A 15280-nucleotide genomic window follows, 5' to 3' on the forward strand; every position below is an offset into this window, starting at 1 on the left:
AATAAGCTTTTCTTACAACTGTAGCAATAATTCTCTTTAAATTAGAAATAAGTGTTATACAAATTGACTGAATACAGAAGCATCTTATCCTTCGTTGCTGCAAGCAGAGTAGTTTTTTTTGGTTTCTAACAGTCATTGACCTTTCCGAGTAATTTTCTTTCAAACGTCACTGTGCTTCCCCAGACCAATCGCATTTACAGCTGCTGCTCTGAGCTGGAATGCTTCTTTCACATACTCCACTTGCCAGGTGCAGAGCTGGTGCTACAGAACTCATTCCACACCACTTCCCACGGCTTTGATGCACTCATATTTCTCTGAGAGCCTTCCACTACATCAAGCTACCTGTGGATTGATTGTAAAAACAAAAGAGATAGAATCTTTCTGCCTCACTTTAACCTGATTTGTGCAATTAGGAAGTTTAACCCAAGGTCAAAAAGATGAATGGAAAGTACTAAACATCTCCTAGATTTCACTCAGTTTTCAATCTTAAATTGAGTAAAAATTGCAGATATATTGATTAATAATTTTTACACTTTCTATTGCAAGCATTTCATGCTTTGTAATGGCTAGTAATGTTGTTCAACTTGCTTCTCAAAGGATTTTGTATTTTCTCTTCATGTTCTAGCTCTTACACTGATAGGAAAAGTTTAGTGCTAAATTGGATGGAATTTAGATCAGAAAAAACCTTTTCTATTTATTTTCTTCGTAAATCTTAGTGATTGTAATTTTAAAGTAAACAGTATCATGACAACTCTACTGAAGTCATGGCATTTACAAATGGTTTGTAAGGACAATAATTATATTAGTTGTGCCTTCTTAATGATATTTTTTATCTCTTTTTTTTTACCTTTACCAAGGGGGAAAAAACCCATCCCAAAGTGACTCAGAACACTGTAATTAAACAAAAATTGTGTATGGGACTAGGACAGGTAAACACCATCAAAGAGTCACCTTTCCTTTCTTTGACAACAATTATTTTTAAATAATGTCTTAAAGGAAGAGACGATTGCTCAACTTCATGTATACTAATGGCAAAATTATAAATGAGGGAATACAAATATCATTAAGAAATGTGGTTTGGCTGAGGTTACAGAAATAGCAGAACAAATGGCCACAGAAAGACTTGGAAAAAAATATTAATGAACTGCCAAGCTGTGGTCAACTTAAACCAGCAGTCACAGCAGTGATACAGGTCTTCAGATGCATGAATGAACTTTCCTGCAAACTGATAACATTTGCACATTTTAGTTTCACTTACAATGTAAAGTCACTTCCATTATTAACTGATTAATATTTGTAACACTACTAGCAATGAATCCTTCTCAATGGGTTCCAAATTCAAAAAAATACTATATATGTTATGGAGTTTGTCCAAAAATCCTTTTTTTAAAAACACAATAATATTTATTGGTCTTTATTCCCAAAGATTTGCAATGAGTTCGCTTCAAAGTCACCTTTTTAAAAAGCATTCTGTACTCAAAGCGGAAAAAGGTCACAAATTGGGCTAGATTTTACAGACTGCCCAGACCTGCTCTCAGTCCCATCATTGCCCCTTGATTATTTCTGGATGGTCAGTCTTGCTCAGGGACCTCCAAGAGGACAATCTTGTTCCAAAAGGCCCTGATCATCTTCAATAGTCAACACAACTGAGAGCTGTGAATAAAATCTGTCACTGATTTAAATAATTACAACAATTATAATTAAATATAATTGAAATTAAGAATATCAAAGACACAAATGAATAATGCACTTTTTTCACTCTAACCCTTTATACTAAAATCTCCATTAAAATCAATGTGATCTTGGATTCTGAGCAAGCTATAGCCCAGCTATTCTCAACCTTTTTTGGGGTATGCCCCCTTAGGACTGCTCAGTGTTTATGGGCCTCGGTCCCTGTAAAGCAATCAAGTTTAGTTGGTTTTCTTCTGTACTTCTCTGGTACCGACTATATAAAAAACAAAGGATTATTAAGGATTTCAATTTGTTGCCCCCCCCATTTAAATATACTGTGGCCCCCAGTGGAGTTGTATGGCCCCTGTTGAGAATGGTTGTTCTAGCCTATCAAGGGATTCATGAAGCAATTCTTCAGTGTAATGTTGGTGATCCTCAGCAAGCCTGGTCTCTGTCCCTTCACTCCAAGCAGCATTCAAAAAGTGGAGTAAACAGATAAATTTCACTTTCAACAGGGCACTTGCAGAATAAGTACAAGATCTGGTCTATTTACTCTCTTGGCTTTTCAGCATTTTCTCTTTCAGTTCAGATTTTGGGCAAATGCAGTTTTTTTTTGCTTTGGGGAAAAAAAGTAGATAGTAAAGATGATAATTGATGTTTCTGTTTCTTTCTCACGGATTATAAACAATGAGCCTTGATTTGTTAATCATTGTAAATTTAATATCATTTGTGCTGGAAATGTTTTGATGAAAATTTGGCTGTGACAGAGTAGTATTGGGCAGGAATATCCTAGAATGGGTCTACTATTCTGAACAATCTTCTACCTGTCTACAATTGGGTTTTCTGGATATGAATGTATGGGTGAGCTTTACAACCACCCTCCATGGCCACACCATCCAACAAACATCCAGTGGGACAGAGAGGATCCTGAAGCTCTGCTCCTTGTAACAGCATTTCTTATCGATCTTGGAGAATTGAAGTACTTTTGTCAGAAGTTGATCATTAATTCTGATTCTCTTTTCACATGCTGTTTGGCCTTCTAAGTGTCATATTTTCTCTCTGTCTAATTTTTTGACTGATGCCATCATGTTCCAAGTTAATACAAGAAAATGATTGGGCATGATTCAATCTTCTTTGGCTTGGCTTCGCGGACGAAGATTTATGGAGGGGGTAAAAAGTCCACGTCAGCTGCAGGCTCGTTTGTGGCTGACAAGTCCGATGCGGGACACGCAGACACGGTTGCAGCGGTTGCAGGGGAAAATTGGTTGGTTGGGGTTGGGTGTTGGGTTTTTCCTCCTTTGCCTTTTGTCAGTGAGGTGGGCTCTGCGGTCTTCTTCAAAGGAGGTTGCTGCCCGCCAAACTGTGAGGTGCCAAGATGCACGGTTTGAGGCGTTATCAGCCCACTGGCGGTGGTCAATGTGGCAGGCACCAAGCCACCATTAAATCACCAAACTGAATATAGTGACCTGAATACCAATGTGGTATTTAGCCACAGAGGCCAGCACGTTAATTGACTTAAACCTTATTCAATGCTACAATAACCCTGGCCAGAGCACATTCAAAAGTTCATAAACCTTGATGAGTGCTCTGTACTTTCTGTTCAGATATGAGCATGCATGGAGCACAGGTGAAGGGAGAAACACATCATCAATCTATTGTAAGCCTTCATTATACACCAAATGCTTACAAGGGCAAGGCACCAAAGGGTTTGTGTTATTTGTGAAAACACACCATCAGGCCCTAGCTTTGGCAAAATTTTGTGAATTTGTAATCCTTTATCCTTTACATATCAATATTGGAATATTTCCAACTTGGAATGTTATATATAATCACACCATTGGGAAGTCTTATCAAAAGATTGGACAAGCATTATAATCAGAAGCAAGAAATTAGAAACAGTTCAAATTTTGTGTCATTGGTTTCAGAATACAGTAAATTCAAAAGTGTTTTGGAACTAAAATTGTAAAGTTCAGATAAGTTAAAACTCACTTTGCAGAGCCAGTGGGAATGTAAATAGTATAAAATAATAACACTATACATAGAACATTAAAGCACAGAACAAGCTCTTTGACCCACAATGTTTTGCCAAGCTAATAAACCCACTCAACAACATCCCTATCTCAATAAATATTTTGGGTGCAATCACACCATCATGGAAGTAATAAAGAATATAGATAAAGTTGCCTTCAAATATAAAATGGTCACTTTAGCAATAGAACCACTGGCAGAACTGATAAGAACAGAAAATAAAATAAAAGGGATAAAAATAAAGGAGAAGGAATATAAAATCAGTTTATTTGCAGATGACATCATAGTATACTTAACAGAACCAGAAATATCAATAAAAGAACTACATAAGAAATTGAAGGAAGATGGAGAAATATTGGGGTACAAGATCAAAGCAAATAAAAGTGAAGCGATACCAATGAATAATGCAGATTACACAGAGTTTAAAAAAGAATCACCATTTAAATGGCAAACACATGCAATCCGATACCTAGGTATTACATTAGGTAATAATTTAGGTCATCTATGCAAATTAAATTATCAGCCATTAATGAAGAAATTACAGGATGACTTAGAACATTGGAATGAATTGCCACTAACATTGATAGGAAGGGTAAATTGCATTAAAATGAATATCTTCCCAAGGATGCAATACCTATTTCAATCATTACCAATTCCCTTAACAGAGAAATTCTTCAATGAACTAAAGAGAATAATAAGGAAATTCTTATGGAAAGGGGGGGAAACCGAGGATAGCGCTAGATAAATTAACAGAATGGTACAAACAAGGTGATTTCCAGCTACCAAACTTTAAAAATTATTATAGAGCAGCACAATTAAGGTATCTATCAGATATTTATCAAACAAGGGAAAAATCAGATTGGACCAAGATAGAGCTAGATAAAATAGGGGAGAAGGTACCATAACATATACTTTATAAGTGGGATGAAAAACTGGTGCAATATAGAAGTTCACCAGTACTGTACCATTTACTTAACATATGGAAGAAGATTCACATAGAAAGGAAAAAACAAATTACCAACTACCAAAATTATTATTGACGCAATATCAACTAATTCCTTTCACAATAGATAACATTTCCTTTAGAGAATGGGAGAGAAAAGGAATTAAAAGAATAGAAAATTGTTTTTTGCGAAATAATTTATTAACATTTGAACAAATGAAGTACAAATATGGAATAACTCATGGTACAATGTTTGCATACCATCAACTGAAAACCTACCTAAAGGACAAATTGGAAAGCAGACTGAGATTACTAGAAGGAAGCAGCTTTGAATATGTGATTACAGAAACAACGATAATAAAAAGATTTATAACAAACATGTATTAGACAACAGACTCGCCAAGGCAAATAGCGCCTTTGGAAGACTACACAAAAGAGTCTGGAAAAACAACCAACTGAAAAACCTCACAAAGATAAGCGTATACAGAGCCGTTGTCATACCCACGCTCCTGTTCGGCTCCGAATCATGGGTCCTCTACCGGCACCACCTACGGCTCCTAGAACGCTTCCACCAGCGTTGTCTCCGCTCCATCCTCAACATCCATTGGAGCGCTCACACCCATAACGTCGAGGTACTCGAGATGGCAGAGGTCGACAGCATCGAGTCCACGCTGCTGAAGATCCAGCTGCGCTGGGTGGGTCACGTCTCCAGAATGGAGGACCATCGCCTTCCCAAGATCGTATTATATGGCGAGCTCTCCACTGGCCACCGTGACAGAGGTGCACCAAAGAAAAGGTACAAGGACTGCCTAAAGAAATCTCTTGGTGCCTGCCACATTGACCACCGCCAGTGGGCTGATAACGCCTCAAACCGTGCATCTTGGCGCCTCACAGTTTGGCGGGCAGCAGCCTCCTTTGAAGAAGACCGCAGAGCCCACCTCACTGACAAAAGGCAAAGGAGGAAAAACCCAACACCCAACCCCAACCAACCAATTTTCCCTTGCAACCGCTGCAATCGTGTCTGCCTGTCCCGCATCGGACTGGTCAGCCACAAACGAGCCTGCAGCTGACGTGGACTTTTTACCCCCTCCATAAATCTTCGTCCGCGAAGCCAAGCCAAAGAAAGAAAGAGAAGAAATATTAAGCTGCAAGAGAAAGATAATGATGAAATAAGCTATAAACCCGAACAAAAATAGGAAAAATATCTAAACATAAAGATAAAAAAATGAAATATGGGAAAAGTTATGGTCCGGAACTATGAGAGATATAATAAATACGAGGTTACGCATGATACAATATAATTGGTTACACAGCCTATATATCATGCCCCAAAAGTCAAATAAATGGGATCCAACATCATCAGATAGATATTTTCGCTGTAAGAAGGAAATGGGAACAACAGTACATGTAATTTGGGCATGTGAGAAAGTGAAAAAGTTTTGGAAGATCTAAATCAGGTATTAAATAAAATCACAAAAAGCAATATACCAAAAAATCCAGAGATCTTTCTTCTAAGTAATATAAGAAGAATTAGGCCTCAAATTGGATGAAGCACAAAAAAGATTCATTATGATAGCCTTAGCTGTAGCAAAAAAAATGTATAATGTCAACTTGGAAATCAGAAGGGAGCCTGAGTGTACAGCAATGGTACATAGAAATGAATAAATATATTCCATTGGGAAAAAAAAACATATAATTTTAAAAATAAAGTCACATTATTTGAACAAATTTGGGATCCGTACATGGAACACAACAGAGAGGTCCTCCACCCCCTAAAATGATAGAATGAGAAGAAGACAAAATGACCTGATCCAGTGTGTAAAAGTAGATGACACAATTTTCTTGTTTGTTTTCATTGTGTGATGACATTGTTTAATGGGTTTAATATATATGCTGAACGTTTAATGGATTTGGAGGGGGTGGGACGGAGGAAGGGAGGGAAGGGAGAGGGGAAAAAAGGGGAGAAAATGCCACTATGTATATTAAAGAGGGAAATGTTTGTGTGTATTTTGATTAATATGGTTCATAGTGTGAAAAATTTAAAAAAAAACAAATAATAAAATGGTAAGCCTCTAAGGCAGGCTGCAAGCCTAAAAAGACATATGTTGCAGTGCAAAAGAAAGGAAGAAGTAACTTGTGGTGTGATGTAAAGATGTGGTGGGAGGGGATAGGAAGGCTACACTGGGAACTTGAGGATTCAGCTCGGATTGTTTCCTGAGTATTGCAAATGGAACTAGAATTAATGAAATTCAGTATCATAGTTAACATCAAAGAGAGCAGGTTTAGAGGCATGAAATTTTAAATTGAGATTTTTCTTTTGTAAAAAAAGACTGCAACCTATGCATACATGCATGCAAAAAATTGAAAATGTAAATATTAATGCAGCTAAGAGGGACACACACTTCTTCACTAATGTAACAGTAACATCCATGTAACTAGAATTTAAAATTACACTGAGAGCAAGAGCATTTTCTGAATTGTTTTACATCAGTTGTTGTGAGTGAGGTGATATGTGATGGCAAGGTCTGACACTCAGCACTGAAACAGCATCACCTGCAGTCATAAGGGGAAATTGCAAAAAATGAACACTTAAAATAGGATCACACTCAAAATCCATTCAGAAAAATTTAGTTGTGAGCACTCCCGACAGAATATGTGATAGTCAGATTTTTTGATTAGTGGCAAGCAATGCTGACTGACTGCAGACCTTTTTTTGAAAAAAAACAAGATTACATTTGGTAATACTCTCAAGCAGAGCATGTGGAAACAGCTGGGAGCTTGGGACATGATCATGTGAAGCATGTTGAAGCATCTTTCATGTCAGATGGAGTATCACATCAGATGCTCAAAAATAGACACACACAAAATGAAGGGAAAAACTGAATCAACTGTATGAAAACCACAGGCATTAAGTACTTTTTAAAAAAACTAGTTCAACATACTATGTCTTCAAATTGTTTGGAATATATAATTTCTTAGATTCTTATCCAAAGATATTGCTCCCTTGTTTTTCCATTCACAGCAAATGAAGAACACCTTATACTCTTAATTAAACTGGCAATTTTCCCATAAAACTGCAAGGAGGGTGTCACATGTTATTCATGCTTCAGTTCTGAAGGCCACACTCCTGCTTGTCCATGAACAGTTGACAACAATTTCCAGTTTTTGTTTATTATAACAATGTTCATGTTGCTGCCAGTTTTACATGGTAATATTTGCTCGTTCTAAAGAGCCATTCAACTCACCACGACCAATTGCACTCCAGTCCTAAAATTAAATTTGCTGCTTGTTAAGATGCCCTTTTAACTTATGTTCCTAGTAATTGCTCCCGCAGTTTATCCTCCAGCTTTTCTTCTTCAGCTTTTCTTCTTCAGCAGTCACCAAGGACAATGTAACTTCAGTAAGATGAAACTAAACTCACTAAGAATAACAGATCAGAAATAAAGACTATTCAAAAACAGAAGTCAGTATTTCTGTTTGTTATTCCTTAATTTCCATTGGGAACTGAAAGTGCACCAGTCCCAGATTTTTCCTCCCACTTATGGCTTGAATGAACTGCCTTCATTCTACCTTGCCAATACCACATGGAACCTTTCATATTTCAATGACATCACTGATCTTTATTTTTCCAAAAAATAAGACAGAAAATGATGCAAGTACTCCACAAGTCATACATAGAAAGGGTGATGCCATTTCAGGTCAAGACAACCTCCCTCATCTTCCTTCTCGGGTGGAAGTAAAAGATCCCATGATTCTTCCTTGTTTTTAACACTGTGGGTTTATTTACCCAATGTAGATATATAGGGGCTTGTTGAAAAAGCAACCAGAATAAAACATAAAACAGAATATTGCACCACAGAGCAGGCCATTGACAGAATGATGTTGTGCCGATCTGCGTAAACCTACTGCTTAACTATCCAATCTTTCCCTACATCAAACCTGTAACCCTTTATTTTTCTTACATCCATGTACCTATAAAAATCCAATGTACAATCTGGTCTATTGACGTACAACAAAGGATCATCAGGTGGATTCTAGAGCTGAGGGGAATGTTACAGGAGAGAGTAATCAGACTATGCTCTCCAAAGTTTACCTGAATGAAATATGATCTCACTTAAGTATTTAAAGTAGTTTAAGGACTTGACCAGTTAAATGTAGAGTTGTTTCACTCGCTTGTGCATTTCTTACAATTTCAGAATAAGGGTTGCTCTTTCAGGAATGAGATGAAGAGAAAACCCTTCTCCTTGAGAGTAAGGAAACTTTGAAATTCTCTACCCTAAAGGACTGCTTTGTCCAGTCAGTGAATATATACAAGAGATATCAATAGATTTTTATTTTATTTTATGGAAATCAGGGATGTGGAGATCTGATGTGAAAGTGGCACGGAAGTAAAATATGCTCCTTTATGGTACTGAATGACAGAGCAGGTACAGAATACTCTTAGTTATCATATTATATTCTTATCCTTCACCAGATGCAAGTAAGGAAATTGTAAATTGTACTCCAGATGTGATATTTCTAAAACTTGATAAGATTGCAGCGGAATGAATTTATTCTCTCCCTCTTGGGGAAAAATGCCATCAATCCATTTTATTGTTTCATTCTGTACATGTCTTTCATGAACCAGATTAATTTGTACATGACTTTTATTGCTTGAGCAGACAATAAATTGCTGGAGGAACTCCGCAGGTCAGACAGCATTTCAGGTCTGGATTCTTTATCAAGACTACTGATAAAGGGTTTATCATTCACCCATTTCTACCTATGGGTGCTCTCTGACCTGCTGAGTTCCTCCAGCAATTTGTTGTCTGCTCAATATTTTATCATCTACAGCTACTGTCTTTCTCTTCAACATTTATTGCTTTCTTTCCATTTTGAAAACTGCTGCAGTCTCTGTTGTCTCCAATGTCTCATTTAAAAAAAATTGTATTGGTACTCATCCTACCAATCCAACTTTATAGTTTCTAACATTATTTTTCATGTGTCAACTTCTTGCCTATTCGATTAAACCCATTCTACATCATTTTGCAGACTTAATACTTGGCTTAGAAGTTTACTTCTAACCCTAGTGAGAACAAGATTGGCAAATCTTGATGTGTGGTTCTTACCCCCCACCCCCCACCCCGCCCAACCCCATCATTACTGGAGATTGCAAATAACTGAGATATGGCAAGGCTTCTCGTGGATATCCTACCACATCCTACCAGCAGCAGCCTTCCAAACTGAAAATGTCCCTATGTCTTTGACAAATCTTCCTCCAATGCTATTGTTCCCAAACCTGCAAGTTCTTTTGTGCAACAATGTTTGTGTAACACTTTTGAAATTGCAGAATTATTACTCCATCAATTTCCCTGATAATTGCATCTCCAAAAACCCTAATACATTTGCCAGTTATGATTTTTGTAAGATTATATTGACTCTGCCAAACTATGTGATTCATATAATAGGTTTAACACACAATGTTCAATGTATACATGGCCACTCTGTGAAAATCTTTACACTGGATCAAATGAGTTCTCTGCATGAAAGGCATCACTTTGCTACTTAAATCAAGGGATAAATAGAGTTTAATCAAAGATATAATCAAGTATTGCAACTTTGCTTCACAAGGTTATCCCTTGAAACTTAAAAGTGTGAAATACAATTTCAATTGATGAATGGCTTAGGCTTGGCAATTTTAAAAGTAGACATGTATTGTAATGTGGTGCAGAAGGTAAAGAGAAACAACTTGAACTTTCAGAAACTGTTCATCAGAGTTGCTAAATGCTGTCAGTTATGCTGTAGGGGGTGCTATTATACCAATCAGCAATAGGAAACCGCTGAAGACACTTCAAAATATATTTTACAACTTGCATTTGAAAATCCTCAGATATTTCTTTCAGTTAAGTTTTTATACAGAGCGAGCATGTCCAATTCACATTTGGAACTTTCAGTGGAATTATAAGGAAAGCTTTTTAGTGCAAAAGTAATCCAATATTCACTAGGTATACAAGAAATTTGAAGATAATGGCGTTTCAGTGCTGTAAATAAAAGTCCTGGAGAAACTCAGCAGGTCACACACCATCCATCGAAAATAAAAGGCAGTCAATGTTTTGGGCCTGAACCCTCCTTCAAAAATCAGGTAAACACCTGAATAAAAAGGTGGGGGGGGGGGGAATGTCGGGAAGGCCAACAGGTAAGAGGTAAGTGGATACAAGAGGGAGGGTAGAAGAGAAAGGAACTGAGAGGTAATGGGGGAGAGGGCAGAGGGCTCACTAAGATAGCTCTTGGAAAGGGAAGGGAGGGATTGAGGAGCTGGATGAAGAGAGACAGGAATGAATGACACAAGAGACCAGGAGAGGGAGTTAACAGAAATTGGAGGATAATATTGATGCTGTCTGGTTGAAGAATGACCAGATAGAATACAAAGTGTTGTTCCTCCAATTTCTGGGGGGTGGGGGGGGGGTCTCATCTTGGCAGTGCATAAGGTCATGGACAGAGTGGCAGGGGGATGTGGAATTGAAATGGCTGGCCACTGTGTTATCCTTGCTGTTCAAGCAGACAGTGCAAAGATGCTTAACAAAGCAATCTCCCAGTCTGCAACCAGTTTCCCTGATTGGGAGCACCGTAAGCAAGAAATGACTCCTGCAGGCTCACAAGAGAAGTATTACTTCACTTTGAAGGACTGTTTGGGGCCTAAAATAGTGGTGAGGGAGGAGGTGTATGTGCAAGTGTAGCATTTCTTATGATCAGAGGGGTAAGAACAAAGTGGAAATTAGTGGAAGAGATGAGTGGACGAGGGAGTGATCCTTACAGAAGGCTGAAATTGAATAGAGAGGAAGATATGTCTTAGGGTGGGATCCTGCTGTAGTCGTGGAAATTGCGGAAGATAATATGTTGAATAGGTGGGATAATAGTTAAGGACAAGGGGAACCTTTCTCTTGTTACATTGTGGAGGGGAGGGGCAGGGAGGGGGAATCTAAAGGAAGGGCCAGGGCAGATATGTGGGAAATAAATGATATGTGGGAGATGGCTGGGTTAATGGCAGTAGGGGAAGTCACATTTTCTGATGAAAGGAAACATCTCAGATATTCTAGAATGAAAAGCTTCATCGTTTTTTTTTAATTTAGACATACAGCACGGTAACAAGTGTTATGAGTCCAGAGGACCCCAAAACCCAGCTGCAATAGATATGCACCATGACAAAGGGTTACTTAAACAAAAGTTGCCTTTAATTTTCTTTGAACATGAAAATAGAATCAAATTTTAACTTATCTCTATAGACTTACTTAACCTATATACCCCCCCCCCCCTTAATTCTAAGCACACATATGTGTAATGTGTACATAAGTTTAGAAAAGTTCTTTGGTTCACAGTCCAATCTCACTGGTTGCGGGCATTCTTGTGTTGCGCACAGAAGTTAGCATTAATAAAGTTCACCAGGCTTTGGTGCTTAACAGGTAAATGGTTACCACTCAGGAGGGTTCTTGTTGGTTTACAGAAAGAGTTTTCTCAGTCCAGGAAAGCCACTCCAGTGTCTTGCTGACAAAACTTTCCCCCTTTCAGGATTCTCCAGATGATAACCTCTTTCTTTCAAGTCACCACAGAGTTCCTTTCTGTTTCTACCATTCCAAAGGAAACACCAGACAGCCAGTCCTCTCCTTTGATCAGACAGTCTTCCAAAGCTTGCCAGCTTGTCTCTCTGGAACCAAAATCTTTGTCTCTCCTCTCTCTCACTCCCTCCCACTCTGAGAGCAAAGCCGTTCTACCTCTGCCTGCAAAGATCACATGCTCTTTCAGACAGCAAACTGTTTTCCAGACAAACTGCCAATGTATGTTGCTACTTTGTTGCCTTTTGCAAAATAGCAGTCCATCATTGAAGTCTCTGAGCGCTCTGCAAAACTCCTGCAAAAATTCTGTGTTTTAAATTGTTTGTGTGTGACCTGCTCTAACAAATCTTTCCCAACTTATCTCCCAAACACCTCTATATACTCTGTCACATGGATCATTTCGGTCCATGCATCAGTGCCATCCAATTCACACCCAATTAACCTGCATCACCGTTACATTTCGAATGGTGGGAAGAAACCAGGGCCTTCAGGGAAAACCCATGCAGACATGGGGAGAACATAAAAAACTCCTTACAATGTGGAGTTTGAACCCTGATCCCAAATGCTAGAGTTGTAAATGTTTTGCGTTTACCACTTTGCCAACCACACGCCCCAATGTGAGCAGATGAAGTAGAGAAAGAAGAATTGAAAGAAAGGAATAGAATCCTTACAGGGTAAAGGTGGGAAGAATAGTCAACCTAACTGTGAAAGTTTATTATTTTTATTTTAAATATGTCTGTAGTTTGTCTCCCCAAATAAAGGCAGAGTGATCGAGAAAGGTTTGGTAATTTGCTAATTTGTTTACTTAGTGCAGTCAGGGAACTACACTACATGGAGACAGGCCCTTTGGTCCAATTCATCTATTCCAATCAAGCTGCCTAACCCTACCTGAGCTTATCCATTTGTTGATTTGTCCCAACCAACAGCTTCCAAATGCCATTAATATTGTAATATTGGAAAGAATAATAGCCACACTAGCTGCTAAATTCCAAGTTACTACACAAAAAATGAGGATAAGAAAATTGTACAAGCTGGGAATTTTATATGAAACCTGAATATCTTGGAGATATTCAGCAGGTCTGGTGTTTAGTTAATAATACAGTTAGGTGATGTCATATCAGTATAATGCAGTTCAGACACAAAGAGGAAAGAAATGTCTGAAATTGTTAAATTCAGTACTGAGTCCTAAGGGCTACAATCTAAACCAGTGGCTTTTCAACCTTTTTCTTTCCACTCACGTATCACGTACCTCTTTAAGTAATCCCTATGCCATCAGTGCTCTGTGATGAGTAAGGGATTGCTTAAGCTGGTATATGTGTGGAAAGGGAAGGTTGAGAATCACTGCTCTAGACCCGATTGTTACTGAAATATTTTGCTTGGGATAAATTGTCATTGGCCCATTTCTTTTGGAGTTATGAAACTGTGCACATAACAAGTCAATTAGGGACAATTAAAACAATGGTCTTCAAACTTTTTCTTTCCATTCACCTTAAGCAATCCCTTACTCATCACAGAACACCGATGGCATAGGGATTATTTAAAGTGATATATGAATGTAAAGAAAAAGGTTGAGAACTGCTGATCTAAACAGGCCAGATGCAAGATGACTTGCTGTTTCTAGAGCCTGCAATGAGCTTCCTTTGGTACAGATTATATAGAAAGAGAGGTTAGAGTGGGAGTAGGATAGAAAATTAAAGTGGCACTTGAGATATACTTTTGGACAGAATGGAGGTATTCAGCTACACAAGTTCAGTGTCTCCTATTTAGAGCACAATGACAGGCATCAATAAGAACCACACTTCCCAGTCACTGCCTTGCACACAGAGGCATGAGTGTGTCTGCTGGAAAATGTGTCTCTTCCACTAGGCTGATATTGGACTGATCCACGTTGGGTGAAACCTTCACAAGACCCACATTATTTGGCTCAGCAGTTGAAATGCATGGAGACTTTCATTTAGAACCACTGAAAGGTAGTTTGGCTTTACATTTCATCCAATACCACACTATCAGATCTATTCCAAATCCTTGCTCTTCACAAATTCATTCTGTAAAAGATGTAGCACATCAATCAATTGTATATTCAATTGTATAAAAGTGCTCTAGTCCTCCACTTCTCCAAAGTCAGCAACCCCTACTGGCTGCTGCCAATCGGTGCCGCCATCTTGAGTGCAGACCTTGAGATCACAGGATCTCAAATAAAACCATCATCAGCTCCCTCAATGGGCCATTCCAACCTGTGCGGAGCAGATAGCAGTGGACTTGGAGGCTGCATCTCCACTCCTTCACACCCCGCCAGTCCTCACCAGTGGCAGCACTGCCGCTAGCCTAGTTACATTGTAGATTTGCTGGTTGTTTGTATAAATACAAAGTATTTTTAGCATTTTATATCAGATTTAATATTGTACAACACAGTTGTTGTGAAGTGTTCGAATTCAATTAAAGGAGTGTTTCATTTCATTCTTATCAGTGCAAAGGGAAGCAAGCAAGAATCTTTTTGAGTATTTCAGTCTTGCACCAATATTAACTGGCCTTTCAATCATCTCAGGAAGTACGTATTTGATGATTGCAGAGTGAAAATGAAGTGTGTTGGCCAAACTCTGGTCTACTGCAAACAGGTTTCAGTCTCCATCTGTGACTCACGCCATTTTTGTGTTCATAACACTGGTCAAAAAAGTCTTCAGAGTAACAGAACTATATTTGATATTACTTATACAAGATTTAAATTAGAATTTTCATGCTTTGAAGAAATAGAAGTTTTTGAAAAAGCTAAATATTTTGCGACTGTTTAAATTAAGTGAATCAAATTAAAACGGACAATAAAACTTGTAGTAACGATGTCTCCTTTATAAATTAATATTTTCAATTAACTTGAAATGATATGATTTTATCCTTCAACATCCCTCATTTCCTTTCATGGGTACAAGAGATTCAATTTCTATTTTCACAATCCTGAGAAAATAATTTTTCCATTTACTTTGGCATTGTTATAACCATATAACCATTTACGGAGCGGAAACAGGCCATGTTGGCCTTTCGAGTCCGCTCCGGT

The sequence above is a fragment of the Narcine bancroftii genome, chromosome 6 (genome assembly GCF_036971445.1).
Source record: "Narcine bancroftii isolate sNarBan1 chromosome 6, sNarBan1.hap1, whole genome shotgun sequence".
Taxonomy (NCBI): domain Eukaryota; kingdom Metazoa; phylum Chordata; class Chondrichthyes; order Torpediniformes; family Narcinidae; genus Narcine; species Narcine bancroftii.